Here is a 3,946-nt window from a genome sequence, read left to right as displayed (position 1 = left end):
TCCTCTCACTCTCTCTCTCTCTCTCTCTCTCTCTCTCCTCTCTCTCTCTCAGTCACTCACTCAGGCGCCCTACCTCTCAATTCCCCTGTCAGTCAGTGATGCGCTGCTCTCCCATCCGATTTGCTGCAGCATCATAGCTACAGCCAGCCCCCACAAGAAGCTCCAGAGATGTAAAACACAATTAGGCTACTTCAAATCCTGGCCATAACCAATAACAACACGTCACCAATGCCATCATATTACAATGTTTCTTTGGGTGTTTGTCTGTGTGGTAGGCTACTCGTGAGTTAGTGACATTACCTTATGGTATTTTCTTTATCTCGTATGGTAGGCTACCAGAATATTAGATAGTCAGGATATAGTTTGCTGTGATGGCACCTACAGTATAGTAGGCTGTGTATATCATATTAGGATAAGAAAGTGAAGCACATTTGATAGGCTATTGAAGTTTGATAACATAGCGCAGTCAACCTGGATAGTCTATAACTGAAACCAGTGCTGTTATTGCTGTGCGTTCTGCTTTGCAATTGATAGGGCCTATTTGAATTGAACCCTTGTGTGAACACGGATACACTTCACTTGTTTTAAATAAGATGTTTGCAGCCATTGTCAAGAAATAAAGTCCCTTATCAGTCTACTCTGTAGGCTAATGTAGCTGAGATTCTTCATGATTGCCTCTCTCGGTAGGCTATTTCATGCATGCAGTCCCACTGCGGTCTAAACCTTGTTATCCAATAGATTGTTGGGTCAGTGAAGTAAGCTATAGCTGCGGTTCAATCAGGAGATGACCAACCTCACCTCGATCCATTATGTCGATGCAATTAGGCTGATTGGACAGTAGGCTATAGTTTATTAATGCACACAGAGAATGTGTTATAGGCATAATGCATCTTTAACCCTTATAGGCCTACTGGGCTTATTGGTTTTGCCTGCAGGTTCTGCAGCTGAGGACCAGGGCAGTCCCCAACAAAATGAGGAATAGTTCATTTCACTTTTTCATTTGCAAGAACAGAAGTTAGCACTAACAGAGAATATATGACTATTACTGTCTCTCAGACAAATCCTAATAAAACCTTTAGGCTACTAGATGAGGATATCTGTCTGATGTGTGTGTGTGTGTGTGTGTGTGTGTGTGTGTGTGGGGGGGGGGGGGTTGGGGGGGGGACTGCGTAGGCCTACTTAGGATTTGCTCGACAGGTCAGGGATGATGACCAATAAAGAAGATGTGGCTGAGTGGACGTGGTGAATAATACATAGGCCTAATAGTCCAGTGATGAATAAATTACTTGTGATTCCACAAACAAACCACAAACTCCCACCTTCACACACACACACACACACACACACACACACACACACACACACACACACACACACACACACACACACACACACACACACACACACACGCACACGCACACGCACACACGAACACGCACACACACACACGCACACGCACACGCACACGCACACGCACAAGCACACACACACACACACACACACACACACACACACACACACACACACACACACACACACACACACACACACACACACACACACACACACCTGTTTTGTGTGTGTGTGTGTGTGTGTGTGTGTGTGTGTGTGTGTGTGTGTGTGTGTGGGGGGGGGGGGGGGGGGGGGGGGGGGGTTGTCAGTGGTCCGATAATTACAATCCATAGTAAAGATGATTTACCACGTCCGCCACTCTCGAGGAGGTGCGGGTCGCCCGACCGCTGATGAAATTCCAAGGATGAGCTCCCACGGGACAGTGCCGCTACATCTGCTGCTCTTATACGCACGTATAGGGAAATGGCTCTGGGCATCTCATTAATGCCACTCCAATATCTCCTTATCCCATAGCCTGTGAACCTGTGCAGCCTCTCGGGTGCGTGAGCAGGCTTTGTGAGAAACGTTTAGCAACTATTGATAGTTTTTGGGATCAAAGTCAAGGAAAAGGGGGGCTGTCTAAAAAGAGGAGAGAATAATCAGTGCACAAGTGCTTCATGAATGATTTAACAAGTAATAGGCCTAGCCTATAAATCCCAGGAAAATGCATTTGGATTTTCAAACTCCAGTGGTGTTGAAGGCTTCACTCAAGAGTTTTCCATCAAGTCACTCCTGAAACGCAAGCCAGTCTTTTTGTCTTGTGTGTTTGAGATAGAAACCAAACCAATCTCTGAAGATGTGAGCTCTTATTATAGGCTACCTTGTCAAAAAGCCAAATTTGAGCATTTAATACTATCATGTATTGTAGAACACAGATCAAGCAAAATGTAATACATCAATTTGGAAGCCATATCTAAATGAGAAAGAATAAGAAAAAAACATCAGCAGCATTCAGTATCAGTCTCTATACCTCCTTGTGACCCACATTTTAATGATCAGTATTTAGCATAGATTAAGTCGATATAAGCAGGTTTCTGTAAATTCTGGTGGGAAAAACACATGTAATGAGGATCTTGTCATAGCCTCTGTAAGATTCAGTAGCTACAAACCTCACATAGCAGCAAGTTTCAGGACATTGGACAGCGACCCTCCCTGCAGGCACACAGTCCACCCCATATGGACTCAACAGAGACAAATGATTCTTTATTGACTTGTTTTAATTAGTAGTGATGAATAGCTTCAACAGTAAAGCAGTGATAAGATGGTGTTACTGTAGCAGTAAAGCAGTTAAAAAGATCTGTGCGTCTGCCAGCAGAATGAAATTAGTGCTGGAAGAACCATGATTATTTTACAGCCCTGCAGCTCCTGGACTACACTTGACATTAACACAAGGGGGCATAATGAGAGAGAGAGAGAGAGAGAGAGAGAGAGAGAGAGAGAGAGAGAGGGAAGACACCAGAAGACAGACAGGCAGGCAGACAGACAGACAGACACAGACAGACAGACATACACACACACACACACACACACACACACACACACACACACACACACGTGGCTTCACATGTTTTAGGCCTATAGGGATTTAGGCCTGTCACAAGGTCCGTCTTCCTTAATCCTAGGCATATAGCCTCCGTATATCCCAAGTTGGCAGCATTTGTCTGACTGGTCAAGTGGTCCTAAACATTTCACAATTTTGGCAAAGAACTGTTGAACTGTTAAGAACCACTTAATCAGAGAGACCCACACTTCTTCAGGGCGACGAGGAGTCCGTCCTTATAAGGCACTGCTTCCACGACTGAAAGAAAAACAGTGATTTTTAGATTCTAAACCGATCTGTCGGCTAAAGCTCGAGTTAAAACATCACCGAATACAGATTTCAGACTCAAGGCCTATTACAGAATAGATCTACAGAACGATCTCACCCAAGCAGAGGTCATGACCTTTAGGTATTGCTTTTTCAGAGGGTGCTGCTTACCTGAAGAGGTCCTTGTCCTTGTGATGGTGCTTCCCCGTGTCATCCGTGCCTGCACTGAGTGACTGCAGAGCGCTCCCGCTCTTTATAGTGTTTTGGGGGTAGGTTCATACAAGCCTCTCATTCAGGCAGGAATGAGGCCCATGCTGGTCCAACCGGACGAGCTGGGTTCCACCAGCCAGGCAGGAGCGCAGCCGGGCGGGCAGCCGCCCTCGAGACAGAGATAGCACAAACCAGTCTGTATAGTAGGCTGATGAGTCACATGGACGTATGCTTTTTAATGTTGTCTTTGTAGGTTTTATCACATTTGATTTACACACACAGAATGTCAGCCAATAGGCCTGCATTTGCGATGGATGGGGGCATTTCTCCTAATAAAGTGCTACTGCAGTCAATATGAATCCTGTTATTATTCACAACACATTTCTATAGAGAATACGATGACGCTCATCAAAATGACCTGACAATTGGGGAGGAGTGCACTAATTCATATGGATGGATGGATAACCACAGAACATGCAGGGGCGGTGCATGTACAGTTTCAATCACAGGACACATTTCGTTGAAACTAGTGATTTA

Source organism: Poromitra crassiceps (assembly GCF_964638095.1).
Source record: "Poromitra crassiceps genome assembly, chromosome: 3".
NCBI lineage: Eukaryota > Metazoa > Chordata > Actinopteri > Beryciformes > Melamphaidae > Poromitra > Poromitra crassiceps.
The sequence above is the reverse complement of the archived record's forward strand: the minus strand, read 5'-3'. Positions refer to the sequence as shown.